At 34.8% G+C, this 21,430-nt stretch overlaps 1 pseudogene; it reads right to left on the bottom strand.

Annotated features, from left to right (window-relative positions):
• Positions 1-310: 310 nt before the first annotated feature.
• On the bottom strand, positions 311-1,418 carry LOC121035769 (60S ribosomal protein L7-like; annotated as a pseudogene).
• Positions 1,419-21,430: the final 20,012 nt, after the last annotated feature.

Below are 21,430 nucleotides of genomic sequence, written 5' to 3'. Positions count from 1 at the left end.
CCCATTTGCTCATTCTGGATTTACTTTCCACCCTTCTTCATCCTGCTGTGAAGCAAAGACTGACTTCTATGGATTTATAATCTGTTTTTCTTGCCTTCTGCCTGCTACTTGTGTTCAGCCAATGGAATGCACAGATCACAAATTAGAGGGGGATTAAGCTGAGAGAGAGACATATCAGGTTTCATACTGCTCTATGTTTCTCTCTGCTGGACTGAGTTTTGTTTTTGTTTTTGTTTTTGTTTTTCTTTTTCCATTTGAAGGTAGTCATTTACTAACTAACCAGATTACAAAAATAATCATGGTAGACACCTTAGTTCATCCTTCTGATAAGCCTATTGATCCGGTTTTTCATGTTGCCAGCATGTCCACCTTTAACAAAATGGGTGGTCTTTTTCTTCATTTTCCCTCATGGAGAAGAAAATTTGAAGGACCATCAAAAGTTGTTTGCTTCTTTGAAATGTTTTCCAACAGCATAGATCTCATGAAGTAGATCCTCCACGCAGAAGATGTCACATTTACCAAGAGATTGAGCAATCAGTGTGTTATCTGTCAGGGCAATTTTCTTCTTGTTTGTTGTGTTTTTTTTTTTTTTTTTTTTTTTTTTTTTTTTTTTTTTTTTTTTTTTGCCATAACAAATGATTGTACATCAATTGTGCAGATGTATCTTTAGCATAAAACATTCAAAGGAGTACTGGCACATCAAAAAATGTATTATTTAGTCTAATGTAACTTGTAGATAAAATCATTCACTGATTGCAGGTTTGGGTACCCTTATGCTATATATGTATGGTTCCACAGTCCATAGCATGTTAACTGAAGCCTTGTTGAACTTGAAAAAGATGCCATTGACCATCTGGCAAAGGCAAAGAAACTGCAACTCCTTTTTAAAAAATATTTATTTATTTTTGGCAGACAGAGATACAGAGTGCAAGCAGGGGAGGGGCAGAGAGAGAGGGAGACACAGAATCTGAAGCAGGCTCCAGGCTCCAAGCTGTCAGCATAGAGCCTGAAGCAAGCCCGAATCCACAAAGCACAAGATCATGACCCAGCCGAAGCCAGACGCTTAACCAACTGAGCCACCCAGGTGCCCCAAACTGCAACACCTTTTGAACCTTTGGGCTCCTAGCATTGATACCTCTGATCTTGATGATAAATGCTAATTTGAGTTCCGCAGGTACATAGAAGTTGCCAGCTTTTCTTGCTATCCTGGCCATTCGAGTAGAGGTTCTGTACATCTGCCTGTATTCCTTGTGGTAATGATAAGCTTTTTCATAGATAAGCTTCCTCCTGGCCTTTTGAAGCATCTTTTGGGCAAACTTCTTTCTCAGACGATCTTCAACTGCAAAGTTCTTTCACTTTTGTCTAATGGCTTCTGGCATAGTAGGAACCTTCTTTTTCTTCTTTTCTGCACCCTCCATGGTTCCAGTTGGAAAAGAGGTTTTGGGGGTTTTGTTGTTGTTGTTGTCGTTGTTGTTGTTCTTGTTGTTGTTTTTAACATATGTTTCTCTACTAATGTTCGACAGCTTCTGGTCAAGCATGACACAAATGTACTTCTAAGGGCATGTGACAATCACCACCTTCTTTACCCCTTCAGATCTAAGAGTGTTAATTGCTTCCTGCTTCTTCAAGTTTAGGGTGCTCCACCATTCCTTAAGCTTCCTTTATTCCTGCCATCTCCTTTGTAAATACCACCTTGTATAACTCTCTATAGTTATATCTTTTTAAATTACTTCTTTTTGAGTGTGCTTGTTTTATTTTAGCAGTTTGACCAATACACTGGACTTTGCACTAGGTAAAATGACTGGACACAGATCTACATCTAAATGTGGGGGAAGAAATAAAGGATTATTTGGTTCTAGTAGGTTTAACGTTACCAAAGAAAGTAATGTTCATCAAATTTTGCATATTCCATGTACTTCAATATATTTCTCAACCTACCTCTTTAATGTTGGGTTGGTGGGCATATGTTTGATTCCAGTCAGTGGATTATGATAGGAAATGACATATGTCATTTGCAAGCAATGGCAGTTAAGAGCAGGAGTAAACTCTCCATGTTGTATTTTCTTCTGCCTTAGCCACAATCAAGGCCAGGTTCTCTCAGGATGAAGATGGGTTGCCCTACAAATACCAATTCTCTCCAAACTTTCTTAAGTAACACAAGAACTATGGGTTTTTATAAAACATAAGATACATTAGACTAAGTAATAAAAATTTTGACATACCAATACTACTTTGCTTGTTTTATGGTAAAGATACATCTGCACAAGAATAAAGTCCATTTGTAAAGTGTTTCTCTATTGCATCATTTGTATCAGCAATAGACTATAAATTATTAAAACATCTATAAACAGAAACAAATTAAATAAACTAACTTAAACACACAGATACAGAAATATTGCAGACTATAATGTTAAGTTACCTGAAGAACACTCTCTATAGAATGCCAACTTTTGAGATGCCTGGGTGGCTCAGTCGGTTAAGTGTCTGACTTCATCTCAGGTCATGATGTCTCAGTTCATGTGTTCAAGCCCTGTGTCAGGCTTTGTGCTGACAGCTCGGAGCCTGAAGCCTGCTTCAGATTCTGTGTCTCCCTTTCTCTGCCTCTCCCCCACTCACTCACTCTCTCCCTCTCTCCCTCTCTCTCTCTCTCAAAAATAAACATTAAAAAAAAGAATGCCAACTTCTTGCAAGAGGAAGAAATATAAGTCTACATCCTTATTTGCTTATTTTGTATGAAGAAAAATTAACATGATAAAAAAACATAATAGTGTGATGGTCTCAAGGTGAACAAGATTGAGTGAAAGCAAGAATTCTAAATGTACATCTTTTAAATTATTTTGAACCATTTTGGACCATTGAATGTAATAACGACTTATTTAACAAATAACAATGAATATTTTTATCTCTAACATCAGAAAAATAAAAATAAATAAGAAGAATGGACCAAACATTCCCCCCAAAAATGAACCAATGGTACACCAAAGAAAGCCCATAAAGAAATGCAACTGGAAGGAAATATTAGCCTTTGACATCTGTAGGTAGAGGATCAACTTGTTTCAACAGTGATACTAGAGGGATTAATACCTATTACAAAACATAGATACTATATTTGTCTCAGGCATATGTTAAAATAAGATATGATTTAAAGAATTACTTTTGAAGAATTGTAAGTACAAAATATTTCGAAAAGTGTGAGAGTTTATATATATTATATATATGTATATATACATACACTCATATATAAGCTATACATATATACATATGTGAAGTATACATATAAAGATTGGCTTACATAAAATAAAAATACAAGATCTCTGTCAAAAATCATAAAATGAAAAACAAATACTTATGCAAAAAATGTAAAAATATAGTTTTTCAAATAATAGTGACAGCAAAGTTTTGATATCCTTAAACAACAGAGATAAAGTGTTCATTGGAAAAAATATTAATAGAGCAACAGAAAAAAAAACAGTTATGACTACAAACTTTCAAAGAAGGAAATGAAAATAATCAATAATTGCATTTAAGTCCAGTATTAATTGTAGTCAATTGATGACCAGATATCATTTACTTATCTGTAACAGCTAAAAATGATTTTTTTTAATGCACAATAATTGGGGTACCTGGGTGGCCCAGTCAGTTAAACGTCTGACTCTTGATTTTGGCTCAGGTCATGATCTCGTGGTTTGTGAGATTGAGCCCTCCGTTAAGCTCTGTGCTGACACTGTGGAGCCTGCTTGGGATTCTCTCTCTCTCTTTCTCTGCCCCCCCTTTCTTATACTTCTTTTCTCTCAAAATAAATAAATAAACTTTAAAAAAATAAATAATAAAATTCACAGTATTTTACAGTTGCCCAGAGAATCCATGTGGTGAGGTTCTTGTAGGCATATAACAGGTAAATAGGCAACATATCAAAACATATCAAAGGTCTTAAAAATAGAAAAAATATATGAACGTTTCCTCAATTTTAGGCTGTTGTAAGCAACAATTTGTTGTACACAATGTCAGCTTTTTTCTCCAATTTTAGAGGACATATTACTCAATATAGTATTAATTTTTACTATGTATATAAACAATGTTGGGGCGCCTGGGTGGCGCAGTCGGTTAAGCGTCCGACTTCAGCCAGGTCAAGATCTCGCGGTCCGTGAGTTCGAGCCCCGCATCAGGCTCTGGGCTGATGGCTCAGAGCCTGGAGCCTGTTTCCGATTCTGTGTCTCCCTCTCTCTCTGCTCCTCCCCCGTTCATGCTCTGTCTCTCTCTGTCCCAAAAATAAATAAACGTTGAAAAAAAATTAAAAACAAACAAACAAACAAAAACAAAACAAAAAAACCCAATGTTTATAACTTCTCTGTATATTTGTGGTTACATGTGTTATTCTATGTAATGCTTTCTCATGTTCATTTCACCACTTCCAGTGTTTTGATCTGATGGAAAAAACTATCAGGAACAATCAGTTTTTAAACTAATGGTTCTTTCCCATTAGCTTTGGGAACAAGAACCAGTAAAAGGACTATGCATGCATTTCTCCAAAATGATCTCTCATTCAGCAACTATTAATAAGCATCTACCATCTATCAGGCATGGTGTTAGGTGCTAGGAATAAAGCTTTACAGAGCAACTAATATTCTAATGCATTTTAAACCACTGAAAAGATTATAGACTCTGTAATCAAATATGTTAAAATAATCAAAATAAGAAACATACCTTCCTACCTTCCCACCACTTGCTTTTTTAAAAATAATCACATACAACTAATCGCCTTCCCTGTCCCTTTCCATTTCAATGATTGTTTTCTTTATGATAATAAAATATTAATTCTAGATATATTGTATTAAAGTAAAATATTTTCATTTCCCCATGTCATCATTGATACATATCCTATAATATTCACTTATATTGTGTCTATAATTGTGTTAAAATACTGCACTTGACTGGGGATACATTTAACAGTGTATATAACAAAGAAAATCTACCCTATAAGTCTTGGAGAGTTAGTGCAATGTTGAACTGTTTCCTACTATTCATCAAAACCCAAGTGTAATAAATTATATTTATTTTATATAATTATCTTATTTTATAATTATATTATAATTTAAATTATAATTATATAATAAATTATATTTTCTTTCTCTTCTTCTTCCCCTTTTTGCCCCTCCTCTCCCTCTTCCTCCTTTTCCCCCTTTTTCTTGCCTCTAGGTAATATGTCTATATTCTGCTTATGTCTATATTTTTGCTTATGTTTGTGTGTGTGTAAATATATATCTTCTTATATATTATACATATATAATCTACATAATATATACACTATATATACATATATACACATATACATAATCTACATAATATATCCTATCTATATTATATATGCATATATTATACATAATGAATCATCTGATATTTGGAGAAGTTTATTAAGTAGTTATTTTTATAATAAGACTTTGAATAAAATACTTAGACCTCGCTTTTGTAGTTACTCATTATAAGCAAAAAAAAAAAAAAATCTCACATCCTCTTCCTCCCTTGTACCCTCCTCTGCTCCACCACTTAATTTTAGTAATTTTAGTAAAATTTTCCTCGTGTTTATCTCTGTATGAAATCTGCATACTTTGTCACTGAGTTTGTCATTTAAAAAAATGTCCTTTGACTACAGGCTATTGTGCATAAGGCAGTAAAGAAGATTACTTTAATATTCAAATTATTTTCCCTTTTCATTTTTCATTTAGTCATTTGACATTATCAGGATATCTAATATTTATATTCTATCCTATTATTCCTATTCATGCCTTGGTTTTTATCATTTCAATTTTTAGTTGAATATATTAAATTCTCACTACAAGTCCTTTGCCAGGATTTTTCCAATCATTCCCTAGCTTACTATAGCTTTTCTTGAAGAAGGGCTCATATGAAAAATATATGCTGCTATTTTACATTCAGTACTGTTTTGTCTATATCCTTTATACTTGGAAGACAACTCTGCTGGATAGAAGATCCTTGTATCATATTTTTTCCTTTGAGTCTCTTTGTAAGTGTTGATCTTCTGGCAATGAATATTGCAGCCAAAGTGAGTATCTGGACCTTCTTTTTTAACCTACCTATCTGATTTTTTTTTTCCTTTATAAGTGACTTAATCTTTTTCACCTAGAATGGATTCTTTATAAATCCAATAACTATATGAGGATTTGTTTCAGTGCATTTGTGTTCCATTGCTTTGATTTTTTTCCTTCACAAATTCAACTTTACATATGTTGTATATTTGGTTCCTGTCGTCTCTTGACTAGTTGTTCACTAATTATTTGTACTTCATTTTCTTCCATTAAATTTTTCTAATTTCACTTCTCTATGTATGCTACTGTTGTGTTTCCTTTCTTCCTATTTATCCTCCTTTTCACTTGCCATTTCTTTCCTGGGTTCTTACTGCTTTTCATGAAAGTTGTAATTAAATATTTAATATTTTCATATTAATTTTGGAATGTTGGGTTCAAATTTTATCTGCTTTAATGTCTCAGTTTTCTCCCATGTGTTATTTTTCTATTGGGAAGTTTTGTTATTCCCCCTCCTGGAACATATTTTCTTACAGTAATGTTATATGGATGCTTTATTCTCCTTTTGTTGTTGTTGTGTGTTTGTTTTTGGGGTTTTTTGGGGCATATTTTTGTTTGAGTTGCACTTTCAGAGAACAAAATAACAAGCGATAACAATGACCACATATAATTCTTAAGTACTGGTTCTTAACATCTTTTTTCTAATTTCTCTGTAGATGTCTGTCTTTTTACTTATTGATATTAATTGTTGATATTAAGAGCCCTTTTATATATTTAATAGCAACTACTTTGTCATATGCATTGTGACATTTAAACAAGCATAGAAGTCCATTTAGTATTATTTTATATATCTTTATAAATCCTTGTTCACTTCTGTTATAATCTTTTATCATTGATGGTTCTATTGGAATAACATAAACCTCTTTATACATTGCAAGCAGGATGGAGTTTAGCACAGAATATTAAGAGCTTACAAATCTGTTGAAAGAAGTGAGAAGTAAAAGGTGAGGGCATGCCACTAATAGATCTCAGGTTTGTTGCTAATTTGAGGGGAATTATAAGGTTATTTCCAATCCATCTTGAAAGGTACCAAAAGTCACTGGTGATGGTGAATGGTGAAAGTCACTGGTGATGGTTACTGCAGAGCTGGTTGCAAGCCGCACCAAATGAAATGATTCTTAAGAGACAATGACCAGTAGACACTAAGAAATCTCATATTCACCATATCCATGCTTTTGCTTTCTGCTGCAAAAGGAAGAATAGAGCTATATTTCACTTCTGTCTTCCAGATCTAATGAGAGTCACACATATTATTATATTCTAAACCAAAGACCTGCCCCAAAACATTCCAAGAAATTTGTTTTCTAGACGTAGGCTTCTGAGCTATAGGAGAGAGTACAGAAGCTGCTGAGAATGTTTCTGAGTACCAGTGATCAATGTGGCACAATCCTTCTCTTTGGTTCTTCAGTGCCAATACATAGCCTTCTATTCAAGCATATCTCCCAAACAATGGCAACAGGATCATGTGACTGCATGTTATGACAAGTAACAACGTGTTTGCTTTTTTCCTAAAATTCTCATCAAACTCCATACTATATACAGCACTAGATGGGGTTTATTACTTTTCTAGTTTAATCACAAACCCCTTCTATAACTTGTAAACTGAAGACTGAATACTAAAAGTCACCTCCATAAACTTTATGTAAAGTTGTGTAGAAAAAAAGGAAGATTTTTAAAAAGGCAATTTATAAGATGCAGAACAATGCAGATAATATGATTATTTGTTTGGTCCTCATAACAACTGGTATTTAGTTGCTATTTAAAACATCCTTCTTTCATTTTTCATGCTATGTCCCATTTGTCCTCAGTGCCTCACAAGTTTGTGATACTGTGTGTAGTAAGGTGACTCAAACGTTTATTCCTTAAGTACCATGCCTGAATTTGAAAGCTGTGGTCTTGAGAATCCACTGATGGACAAATATAATCCTCTCTGCCCCCACTGAGTAGCAAAAATTCTACTGAACCTTCAATAATTAGTATTATAATTACAAACAGTTGGCCTTTACCTTTTGGTTCTGTTACATTAAAAACTCATAAGAGTAAAATCATTTTCTTCATTTCTAGTTCATTGAAACCAACATGGTGTCCTTTTATTTATTTATTTTCTTTTAACATTTAATTATTGTTGAGAGACAGAGTGTGAGCAGGGAAGGGGCAGAGAGCAAGGGAGGCACAGAATCTGAAGCAAGTTCCAGGCTCTAGGCTATCAGAACAGAGCCTGATGTGGGGCCTGAACTCACGAACTGTGAGATCATGACCTGAGCTGAAAAGTCAGATGCTTAACCGACTGAGCCACCCTGGTGCCCCAACATAGTGCCCTTTTAAAAGTATTCCTCCTTTGGGAACAAAGACCTCTAAACCATTAAAGCAGTACACTATAGGGAGGGGAGACAAAAAACTTTTGAGGGGTTTCTTAGGGATTATAATGAAAGGGGTCATTCTCACTTTCAACCATTGAATCTCCAATCTGTTTTCTAAGAAAAAACAACATTTGTGGTCATCAGAGCATAAACAAATTTTTTAGAACATTTCTCCAATTCCACCAAGTGCTGTTATGCAGAAAATACCATAATCAAGTCTTCCGTGTCACTCCACTATATTTACTGGACCAACTACTTTTGGGTGATGAAGGACACTGTAAGGTGACTGATTCCCTTGGGTATGACTTTATTGTTTCACTCCTTTGTTGTAAAGAGAATGCCTTGGTCAGAAGCAACATTGTGTGGGATATAATGATAGCAAATAATGCATTCTGTAAATCAATGGATAAGAATGAGGACAGAAAAATTAGAGACACAGAATGAAAATGCTTATCTAGAGTAAGTGACGATACTAATGGGGGGAAATTGCTACCCACTCTGTGATTCACAGGGTAAAAATTCATTAAATAGCCACCAGAGCTTACTGCCACTCTTTCCTCCAGGAACATATACTATATGTAGGGTTCCTACTTTATTTTCACTGTAGGAATTTGGTCATGGAGCAGCAGAGGTACCTTTGTGAGAAGCTTATGTATTTGAGGCTAAGCCAATTCTATACCAGCATCCATTGTCACTTTGTTCATGAGTCTAGTGAGTAAACACTAGGTGGCAGATAAAGAGGCTGACTGACATCCACACAATGAGAAATCTTATCTTACCTGGTTATTATAAGTCATATATATATATATATATATATATATATACACACACACACACACACACACACACACACACACACACACACACTCCAATTCTTAGAAGTTCCATCATTAATCTTCTTAACCAAATCATTTCCTAATTTTTTTAATTGTACTGCTTCTAGGGTTGTTGCCATTGGGTAAATTATTAGTCAGTGCACCTGACTGTTAATGTCAATGAATTGATACTTGTCTGTACCTCCAGCCAATTATCTTCTCATGCAAAGTGAACAACCAGGTGCCATGCTCAAAATTCTGCCCCTGAAAGCATTTTCCTACACAATTATCTTTCAGGTGTGTGATAATTAATTTAATATGTCAACTTGACTGGACCATGGGATACTAAAATATTTGTCAAACATTTCCTTGGTATTTGTGAGGGTGGTGGTAGATGAGATTAACATTTGAATCAATAGACTGAATAAAGCAGATTGCCCTTCTTAATGTGAGTGGGCCTCATCTAATCTAGTAAAAGCCCAGATAGAACAAAAAAGGTGACCTTCCCGTGAATAAGTAGAATGTTTCTTGCCTGACTATGTGAACAGGAACACCATTATATTCCTGTGTTCAGACTGCAACTGAAATCTTACTCTTTGGGTCTCACATTTACCAGCTCTCAAACTGGAGCTACACCATCAGCTCTTCTGGATCTCAAGTTTGCCAACTGCACACTTCTCAGTTTCCACACTCACATGAGATAATTCCTTCTAATAAATTGATAAATCTTATGTGTGTGTGTATTTATATTTATATATATATATATTTACTCCCAGTCAATTGATTCCCTAACAGGCCATAGATAAGAATTAAAATAGAGGTGGCAATTCAGTAAAATTAGATCCCATGAGAGTCTGAGCTACAAGATCATGTTACTTATTTATGGTATCAGAATCTGTAAAAGCCTGACTCCAGGGATTTATGAATCTGATAATAGCTAATTACATTGCATAGCTGAGACCACATGATTATAAGTAGGATGTCCCTTTCAGTCTCTACTGAGCGTCCAGTAACAAAGTTGAAGCTCTTTAAAAATGAGGGCTGTTATTTAATATAAAAAGTCATGGGTGGGGCGCCTGGGTGGCTCAGTCGGCTGAGCGTCCGACTTCAGCTCGGGTCATGATCTCACAGTCTGTGAGTTCGAGCCCGGCATAGGGCCCTGTGCTGACAGCTCAGAGCCCGGAGCCTGCTTCAGATTCTATGTCTCTCTCTCTCTCTCTCTGACCCTCCCCTGTTCATGCTCTGTCCCTCTCTGTCTCAAAAATAAATAAATGTTAAAAAAAAAAAAGGAAAAAAAAAGTCATGGTTTTTCTCCCAATCCTTAGAAGTTTGTCTGTTTTTCTCCTTGCGTGAATTATTAGAGGGTTTATACAGTATCCTTATTTGCATAGAAATTTTATGTGCTGTTGAGTTACTAGATTACAGGACAAGTGGAGGAGCAGGTAGCCTTCAGCCTTATTTTGTCTGCACCCCAGTCAAAACTAGCAACCTGACAGAATATGTCGCAACAGCATAGTTTTTTTTCTTTCTTCTAAAAACTAGAAAGATGTGAGTTAGAATATAAAGTTGTTCCACTGTTACTGGGTATTTTATGTAGAGATTCAGCCTACTTTACAAAACCTGGGTCTGTGACCAAAGGTCTTCACTCCCCAATATGATAAAGGTCTTCCCCTTGTAATATGATAACTGAAATAAGGTCTCCAGGTGAGCCTTTTCTGTCTTGTTTTAGTTTTGATTTTAAAATATTGGGGCACCTGGGTGCCTCAGTTGTTTGAGCATCTGACTCTTGATTTCAGCTCAGGTCATGATCTCACGGTTTGTGGGTTTGGGCCTGCATCAGGTTATGTGCTGACAGTGCGGAGCCTGCTTGGGATTCTCTCTCTCCCTCTCTCTCTCTCTCTCTCTGTTTCCTCACATTTGAATTCTCTCTAAATAAATAAATAAATACATAAATAAATAAATAAATACATAAATAAATAAACAAAAAAATAAAATGCAATGTAACATTGCAATATGATGTCCATTTATTTTGCTGCTATAATCTCCATGATCAACTTGCTTCTACAAAAGGTACCCAAAATGAAAATTATTATTATTACTGTAACAGCTTTGCTGCCCATTTCAGTGACTGCATTGGCCATTAAATCCCTATTAAGGGCTTCCGCATCTCTTAATCTGGAATATCAGCATGAGCATTAATATCAAGAAACTTCTTCCATTTGTTATTCCCTGCCTGAAGAAGACATTCAATTCAGAACTCTTCAAGAACACTGGTGCTTCCCTCACGAATAAATTTTCAATGCTATGGTGACCTGAATGTAAGAGTGCCCTCTGAAGACCTCCCAGGAGATATTACTAAAGATAAAACCATTACAACATTCCTGTATCTTTAAGATTTGGGATTTATTTAAGGACATTATATCAAGACAGTCACAGCTCTCCAAATTCATTTAAAATAGACACCATTTAGATTAGTTTTTGGTTATCGATCCAAGCACCATAAGTCAACTAACACATGAGTCCAAAATATCTAGTATATGTGCCTATATTGCTAAATTCAGCCCACTTTAAATGAATTTTCCTTCTTGACTGTTTTTTGACCTTAAGAATTAATTTCCATACATATTGCTCCATATTTTCCCTGATAAAAGTATCAAAACCTTGCTCTTCTTTTGGTGCAAATGTTGTCTCCTCTAAGTTCCTCCTCCAATGACTTTGGACTCATTCCCTTCAGGAATTTTTAAGTCAGACTCTAATAATACTTTTGGAAATAATAATAACTAATACAAATGGGTATCATGAAGAATAGTGATTGTTTCAGATGAAGACAGTACAGGCTCTTAAAAGAAAAAGAGTGTAGTCTCCTTACACAGGAGAAAAGGAAATAGTAAGGAAATAGTAAGAAAGGATCAGTAAGATCCACCTAAATCCTCAGATTCATCTAAATCCTCTCAAATGTCTCTAGTATAATCTTCAGGATATTGCTATTTCCTAATCAACAAAAGACCTTGAAAGGATCGGGATTCAACTTGTTTGTACTTCTGTCTTCAGAATCAAATTTTGGATCTGGTTTCAGAAATATTGGCTCCTTTATTATAAGAGATAAAATATATTTTTGGAGAAATCATAGAAGCATGTTCTTTAACTGTGCCATGACCTGGTTATTTGAAGGTCTGAACTTGTCATTTTATTGTTGTTGTTAATTCTCCTGTGCCGTCAGAAGAATTTAGTGTATGTAGAGTCATCATTCCTACCACAGAAATATAGCACAGCAGTTATTTAACGATTTAAGCCATTGTCTTCCAAAGGCACATTATTCCAGGCTGCTACCAACTAATGTAATATTTGCTGTGGCATTCCAGGGACTACCAGTATCCCATTTTCCACTAGAGAGGATAGATTGTTATTACATTAAGATCCAGGAAGGTCATATAGTATATAAACATTAAACATACACACATATAAAACTATACATATGTGTGTAAAGTTACATATTTCTTATTTCAAGGGATACCAATGCTTCTAACTGCTTTTGATACTTCAGCCTTAATTCAATTATATAAATGGCTGCTAAGGATCATTGTAAGTACAAACTAAAACTATCTAATTCCACAGGTGAAGGTATTTTTTTCACCTGTTGATTATTTTTATAAAAATAAATTTGTTTTCAGGGCACTGGTGACAAACAAGTGAAAAAAAAAAAAAAGAGGAGGAGGAGACTTTTTGCAAATAAGCTTCAGGAAAAGTGTGACCTAGAGCAATTGTGAGAGTTTTGTCAAAAGAAATTGTTAAACTTTTACTGTGATGTTTTACTACTAATGAGATCTTAACACAAATTTAGATCTTAACACAAATTTATTAACTTGATGTGTTAGTATTATTTAGTTCAACTTCCCAAAGAGAAATCTGTATTGGTTGTTGAATGGAAATTAAAGAATTTCCCTTGGATCAAATAGTCACATTTGAAACAACAAGCTATGGTTATAGGAAAAGAGGATCATAAGGTATGACATGCACATAGGTTTCAATTACAAAATAATAGGATATGGACTGAAGCAGGTAAAATATATTGTTTACATTTTTTTTCCTTTCTTTATTTTTCAGTAGCCAGTTTGTTTAGTACTACCTAGGTTGCTATGGTAGAAAACTAGCATGATGTAGACTGCTATGACAGAAAACTACCATAAACCAGACTGATCTAACAGTGTGCTTTGTTGGGGCACATGTTCCCACTCAAAACTACATCATCAAGTCAATTTGGAGCTGAAATTACTTTAGGGGACTAGAGTCCTTTTTGAGTAAACAGAGTGATTCCAACATTCTTAAAATATATCCAGATGAATTCATAGGAATTTCAGAGTAAGACAAAACATAATGAATTGTAACCTATTAAAGCTTTCCAAAAATTCCTAGAACTCATTCTGGGGCACCTGGGTGGCCCAGTCTTAATTTTGGCTCAGGACATGATCTCATGGTTCATAAGATCCAGCCCGTGTGGGGCTCTGTGCTGACAACCCAGAGCCTGTCTGGGATTCAATCGCTCTATGTTTCTATCTTGCCCCTCCTTGCCGCCTCTCTCAAAATAAGTACACATAAAAAAATTCCCAGAACTCATTCAATTTACTTTTAAATGCATTACTTCGTGTTCTCTATTATTAAAAAATTTTAACATTTATTTATTATTGAGAGACAGAGAGAGACAAAGCATGATCATGGGGGGGGCGGGGCAGAGAGAGGAGAAGACACAGAATACAAAGCAGGCTCCAGGCTCTGAGCTGTCAGCACAGAGCCCAAGGAGGGACTCGAACTCACAAACTGTGAATTCATGACCTGAGCCGAAGTCGGACACTTAACCAACTCACCCAGGCACCCCAGTGTTCTCTATTAATAGATGTTATACAAGAATGACTTAAAATAAGTGTGAGTTACCTGATAATGCTATAAGTACGTGTTTCTGAAATAAACACTGAGGTCCATAATACTGCAATTACCTGTGTTTAAGGTTGGTCAGACTGACTAAAGACCTGTGATGTTGTAATATCCTGTCAGACACAATTATGCTATTTCTATTTGCCTCTGTGTGCGCAAATAGAGACAGAAAATCTTTATCCAGAATTATAACTAAATAAATGTAATTTCCCTACATTCTGAATCTTTATAGCATTTTATGCTTATTTAGAATTCTAATCTATTCTAAACAGTTTTATGCAAGTAATGTTTTGAATTTTTTTAGCCATGAGGGGAAGAGTATATCTTATTCAGAATTACATCTTCTATAACAATTTATACACAATGCTTTGTATGTACTAAGTCCAATAAATAAGTTCCATTTGCACTAATTGATAAGAAGACACTACATTTTTGGCAAGCAACAGACTTCATTATTGTTTCCTCATAAAAAAAGTATCATACATTCTTAGGAAGAGCAATCACTTATTACGGTAAAAATTATGTCACCTCTTATTTCTACACAAAGAAGTGTATGTAAACCAATCTTAAGTATTCAGTTCCCATCATCAGCTCTATCACCATTATAAAAGATTCCTTTAATTTGAAAGAAACTCCTATTATGGAACACAGGCTTGCAAGTTCCTTGAAGTTACTGTAGATGGCAGCATGGAAAGAAGCTCCTCTTATTCTCTGAAAACCATACCTATATCATTTTTCTGCCGAAACTTACTGGCCTTTCTCTACTGTCATGGGGAGTTTTGATTTATGTCGCTCACTGTGAGGATTCAGTGAATAAGTCAATGCCAGTTCCTGTGTACTTTCTGGTACACATATAATAGTTTGTCTGCTACTGTCATTTCCCTTTCACCTGACATTCCAAAATGACAAAAAGCAAACTATTGGTGATCACACACACACACACACACACGCACACGCACACACAAACACACAGACACATACAATGATAAACAAGATATATTGACCTTAGGAAGAAAGGAAAAAAAAGCGAAAACCTAATTTGGTGTAAAGAAAGAGAGTCAATGATCAGACTGTTTACTAAAGCTTATAACACTTAATTCTACCCCCAAAGATTTTCTTGAATTGTGTGCATGTCATGATTATTTTAGCAAACATGGAAATGTGCAATGGAGTTACATTTTAACTTAATTTTATTTATTTATTTATTTATTTAATGTTTATTCACTTTTGAGAGACAGAGACAGAGCACGAGTGGGGGAGGGGCAGAGAGAGAGGGAGACACAGAATTCGAAGCAGGCTCCAGGCTCTGAGCTGTAAGCACAGAGCCCAATTCAGGGCTCAAACTCATGAACCGTGAGATCATGACCTGAGCCAAAGTCGGACGCTTAACCAACTGAGCCACCCAGTTGCCCCATTAATATTTATTATTTAACTTAATATTAAGTGTATTTCCATTACAAAAACTACTGAAACTTATTTAAGATGTTAAAATATTTAGAGAAAAACAAGTCATGATTATTTAGGTGATGCACTGTATGTGATTACATCTTCTGTTTTGCTGAGAATTTAATGTTTCAATTCAAAACTTGAAGTTTCAGCCATTAGAATAAATGTGAAATGTCTTAGTTCTGGAAGGATTTATGGTTGGATCTCTAAACGTCTCAAAGAGTCCCTGATTTGAAGGTAAAGGTTGAATCTTCCTAGTCTCTGCAGTTTAAATGAGGTTCTTTCCTGTACTGTTACTTAATTTCATTGATACAAAGATAGGTGGCCCTTGTGCACAAGGTTTTGTGTGATATTTTCTTTAGCCCAGGAGCAAGCCTCTTTTGTCTCAGCCTCCCTGAAGTCTATTACCATTAACTCCTTTTTACCCTTGGAGTGAAGGGATTTACCCAGTTTAAAGCATATGCATGTGAGCCTTCATTATGGGCCAGTCTAATCTGAAACAGACTCATTCACAAAACAAAAATCTCTATTTATCAGAGAGTGGAACAAAGATAAAGTTATATTCATAGACTTCCCTTAGCCTACAAATTTCACTCAGGTTATTCTTTCAGATTAAAAAAAAACAGATGAACAATGGTTATGATCAATTTGATGTGTCTGAGTGAGTTTAATTTTTGCCTGTGTCAAACTATAAATGGAAGCATGGAGGAACACAAAGAATTCATGTCCCAGGACAACGTGTGAGTTTATCCTGCCAGGAACAGAAGTTACCATCTTCCTCTGTTTAATCCTATGTGGGTTTTAAACAATATCCCTGCTTTTGATATTGTTGAAAAGAACTTCACCTTAAGTAATGAAGGAATTAGCTAGTCCTTTCCTCCTCAACACAATTATTTCCTCACCCCAAAGGGAAAATAATCATCAAGTCAACTTGCAATTGGATGGCAGACACAAGTTATTAATTTATAGTGCAGTTTTCACCATTCCATCCAAGCCATTCCTGCTACCATCATTCATTATGACTTGGAGATATAGGATTATCATTTTCCAGGAACTTAGGAGAGGAAAAGTCAAAGATTTTGATGTAACTTGAAGGAAACTAGATGTTAGTACCTTCTAGTAAAAGTTTACATTTGCATCTACCACAAATATTAAAAGAAGTTGAGGATGAGGAAGTACAAAATTAAAGACAAGGAAGTGATTGTAAGATACAGGATGGCAAATTTGACAAGAGACTGACTTTCTTTAACTATTAAGAACTGAGCTGGAAATAAAAAGACAAAATGAAATAAATTTAAATATCTCATGACTGAAGAAGTTTAAGGACACTTAGATAAGGAGACACTAATGTATTATCTTCAGACTGAAGTTTGGCCTCACCAGCTTTACAAATTATGCCAAAAATACATGTTTAGGTTTTAATAGATGATGCTAATAAGAAATTAAGAATTTAAAAGTAGACTTTATTTTTTCATTGAACCTACTTTTATGTTTTTGAACTACTAATCCTGACATAGATAATCTAGACATTTTCAAGTAAATTCACATCAATTCTTATATATTTAATTACTTATGTTAGTTCAATTGAACATTCACAAAACATTTCTAGCCCAATTTCCAAACAATTTCTTCTTTCTTTAGCCACTACTTCAGACCTCTCATGAGGGTAAACATTAGAGCAAGATTGCTGCTAGCACACAACACTTAGAAACAAGAGGACCCTTGAGTTCATCAAGAATTGTATGGTCTGTGAATTATGAACAGTACCTACAAATTTATGATGCTCAGAGCAACAGATTCATTGCTAACTTAAAAAAATGAGAGTCATACCAGTATCAGGAACCCAAACTGGAGGGCGAAAAAGTTCAGTCACAGTAAGAAAAGTAAAACTATATCTTCACATTACCATTAATTCTCTATAAAAGCATCAGAACTACCACTAGGAATGACCTGTGCCAAGAGAACATATAAGAAGGATATCAGCAGCTGAAGCCAACAGGTGCACAAACTGAGCTCTACTCTACTGACTCTTCATCTTCAACAGGAGCTCCATCATGCTAAGTGACTGTTGCCCAACCCTAATTACCTTCAAATATTTGTACTTATGAAGGACCTGAAGCTGTGGTTGAACCAATAAAATATGCACACTCAACTAGAATTGTATTTTGAGTCTTGAATTTGCTCAGATATATATATAACTGAATCAGTCAAAATTACCTGATGGTGTCTAGATGCAGTTACCTAGAAAATACTAAGGACAATAAGAAATAAAATTGTCTACTTGCAAAGTAAAATTCTATTTTTTACCTTCTCATTCTCAAGTTAACACCACCTATATCAAAACTTAAATCATTGTTTGTGGCTTTTTTCAAATGTCCAACGTTAAGTGGTTCTATTTAAAAAGCTAATTCATGGGGTGCCTGGGTGGCTCAGTAGGTTGAGTATCTGACTTCGGCTCAGGTCATGATATCACAGTTCGTGAGTTTGGGCCCTGCATTGGGCTCTGTGTTGACAACTCAGCTTAGAGCCTGGAGCCTGCTTCAGATTATGTGTCTCCTTCTCTCTCTTCCTCTCCTCCACTTGGGCTCTGTCTCTCTGTCTCTCTCTCTCTCCCTCTCAAGAAAAAATAAACATAAAAAAAAAAAGAAAGCTAATTCATTCTTGAAGACATATTTTGTATCTGAATCCCTTTGGTAAACCTATCACATGACCGTGCTTCATTAAATCTGACAATTCAAAGGAGCCCATAAGTGGGTGTTTTTTCCCCCTCGTATTATTATTATTACTATCATCGTCATCATAATTATTAATTTATTAAGAGACCACTATTATTAGGAGCACTCATCATCATCATCACCATAACTATTATTAATTCATTAAAAACCTACTATTATTAGTAGCCCTTAGAGTGTTCCAGACCCAAAATATCTCTCCTATGATTTATGGCTTAGTAAGTTAAGGTTTAGAACAGATATTTTTCCTGATTCTTAATATGTTTTATCTTCTCTGTAGGACCCCCAAAATGACTTTGTGTGGTACTATCATGATCTCCATTTAGTCAACAAAATGTTCATTTTTTATTTTCAAAGCCACTTCCCTTTCATTGGTGACAGATTTGTACATACCCTTCTGTGAATGCTACACTCTGGCTGCAATGGAATACCAAGGATTCAAGTTTTAATTCCAATTTCTGAAAACCACCCAATAAGACAACTGATATTTGAGGTGGTTCATTCATTAACAACTCATTTCTAGTTTTTATAAGCTATAGCATGTATTAAGGTTTAGGTTCAAATACTGTACAATTTTGAACCTCATTAGTTTATCTTGCTCAAATTTAGGTTTATCATGGTTGTGTTAAAAATGTGCCCCCTCCCAAATAAAAATAAAACGTCCTCAACTTTTATTGAACTGACATTTTAAGACTCATATAAAATGTTCATGGTTTGTGTCAATCTGTTGTTAATGTCATATATGATGCAGTCTAATGCCATTTCAAAAGGAGTGACGCAATGAAGAATTTGTAGAGTAAGCAGAAGTGGAAGTTTTAATACTCTTAGGGAAATGGCATACTTCCTTTTAACAAATTATGAGCTTTGCATACTCCATTGTGTTTTCTTAGACACTTGGCATTTAAAAATGCAAAGCAACCCTTATTTTAAATCATATCATGTAAGTGTAGCTTGGATGAAAAATTAACTTAGCAGTTGAGGGGTGCCTGGGTGACTCAGTCGGTTGAGTGTCTGACTTCAGCTCAGGTCATGATCTCATGGTCTGTGAGTTCAAGCCCCGCGTCGGGCCCTGCTCTGACAGCTCAGAGCTTGGAGTCTGCTTCAGATTCTAAGTCTCCCTCTCTCTCTGCCCTTCCCCCATTCACGCTCTGTCTCTCTCCTTCTCTCAAAAACAAATAAATATTTTAAACAATTTAAAAAAAAAAAAAAGAAAAATTAACTTAGCAGTTGGATGCAGAATTTCTCTAGAAAAAAGCAAACTGTCCTTGTCCAAGCAAGTGCTCCCCAAAGGTTAGTATTTTGTGAACCTTTACAATTTCTACCATGGACCCATACATCCTATCTTGTTATTTAACTAACAGTTTGTACGTTGACTCACTTTGAATTTAAACACTGTCATTTGAAAACAAAATTTTAGTTGCCTCAAATGGAAAGAACTCAAAAACAATAAAAAAGTCAGTTTATACTAGATGCATTTGTCTTCTGGAGCCCTTTTCTGAGGCTTCTTTCTTTTTTTAAAAGTGGTATCAGCTAATGGTAGAAAATGTTAAAGACATAATAACCACAAACTCAGAATTTCTTCTTGACTTCAAAAGAAATATTGAAAGAAATGAATTTCTCATGATGGGATTTAATGCTATGTAATGCTTTTGGTTGGTACTGCCTAACAACATTTTGTTATTCACCACCTTAAATGATATCAGTACTCTTGGGAAAAATTATTATCAGGACTTGGAGAGCATTACATATCTGAAATATTTTTACAATTAAATAAAATTGTACCATTTGGGGAGCGGTAAATTTGTTAAGATGCAATATCTGAGGGTCTGCAATAAAAAGAGAGGGGCTGACTGAATTTTATGTCTAACTTTGCAATTACGTTCACATCAGTATGCTATTAGCCCCAATTGTCTCCACCAAAATTCAGTCAAATAGTCTGTATACATGAATTTCATGTATGCAAATGCATGGGCAATGCTTTAAGGTATGCAAATAAGGAGAAGTGACTAACTGTTATATCTACTTGAATATGACATGAAAAAGAAAGTACATATTGATGAAGGTGAGCCAATCCCTAAAGTGAAAATTTTAGGAGTGTGAACTCTGAAGCATTGGTGACAATAAGAACATAAGTTAGCTGTGAATTTATAAAATACTGAGAAGAGATTATACTTTCCATAATTAGTGATATAGATCTCTCAGGCATTTTGTCTATCTTAACAGGCAGGATTGCTTAAGTTTACATTTGGATTACATATATTAGAATCCATTTTTTAAAATGCTGCTTCCTTATTTAATTTTATTTTTTTAACATTTTAATTTCCCTGAAACTTTCATATAGTAAATACTCAACTTCAGCTTATTGTTTGAATGAAGTAAAATTATCCCTCATGTAGCAGAGAGGAAATCCAAGAAAGAAAATATTCTCCAGCTTTAAGATATATAATTGATATAAGATTATGTAAGTTTAAGGGATACAGTGTAGTGATTTTATATATGCATACATTGCAAAATGATTTCCAGGATAAGTTTAGTTAACACTTCTATCACCTTACATAGTTACATTATTTTTCTTTTATGTGTGTGAGAACTTTAAAAATCTACTCTTTTAAGTAAATTTGAAATATATAATACAGTATGGTTCACTATTGCTACCATGCTGTATATTACATTTCTGGCATTTATTCATCTTATAACTGGCAGTTTGTGTGCTTTGACTGCCTTCATCCATTTCCTTCATTCCCCTACTCTCCACCTCTGGGCAATCACCCATCTATCTTCTGTTTCTGTTTTTGTTTTTGTTTTTGTTTGTTTGTTTGTTTTATATTATAGCACATATAAGTGAGATCATACAGTATTTGTCTTCTCTGTCTGACTTACTTTACTTAACATAATGTCCTAAGCAGTTTCATCCATGTTGTTACAAATGACAGAATATCCTTCTTTTTTTTATGGGTGAATAATATTTCATTGTATATGTATACCACATTTTCTTTATTCACCCACTGATGGACACTTAAGTTGTTTCTGTGTCTTGACTATTGTAA

The sequence above is a fragment of the Herpailurus yagouaroundi genome, unplaced genomic scaffold, assembly GCF_014898765.1.
Source record: "Herpailurus yagouaroundi ecotype Mexico unplaced genomic scaffold, PumYag 162, whole genome shotgun sequence".
NCBI classification, from domain to species: domain Eukaryota; kingdom Metazoa; phylum Chordata; class Mammalia; order Carnivora; family Felidae; genus Herpailurus; species Herpailurus yagouaroundi.
Note: the sequence above shows the minus strand (reverse complement) of the source record. Positions and strands in the feature narration are given on the sequence as shown.